Consider the following 313-nt stretch of genomic DNA (forward strand, 5'->3'; position numbering starts at 1 on the left):
CACCGGAAGTTTGCATAAAATAAATGGAAGGGTAGAATGCATGGTTGTGCTCTTGTTATTGCATTTTAATAACAGATTAAAATGAGAACATAAAATAGTCCGGGAAGATTTATAACATTCAATTCTTTTGGAGGGAACTGATAAATACTTTTGTTGCTATCTTTCAGAACTTAGAATATTCAACAGAGTCAAAGATACTGATTGACCGAATGCAGTTGATCGTTTTTATTTCATTTAAATGCTGCTCAATTCCTTAGTTTAATATCATGTAAAAAATGAATAATATGTGCCAAATATGCTACTAAAGACATAC

The sequence above is a fragment of the Loa loa genome, assembly GCF_000183805.2.
Source record: "Loa loa unplaced genomic scaffold supercont3.387, whole genome shotgun sequence".
Classification (NCBI taxonomy): Eukaryota; Metazoa; Nematoda; class Chromadorea; order Rhabditida; family Onchocercidae; genus Loa; species Loa loa.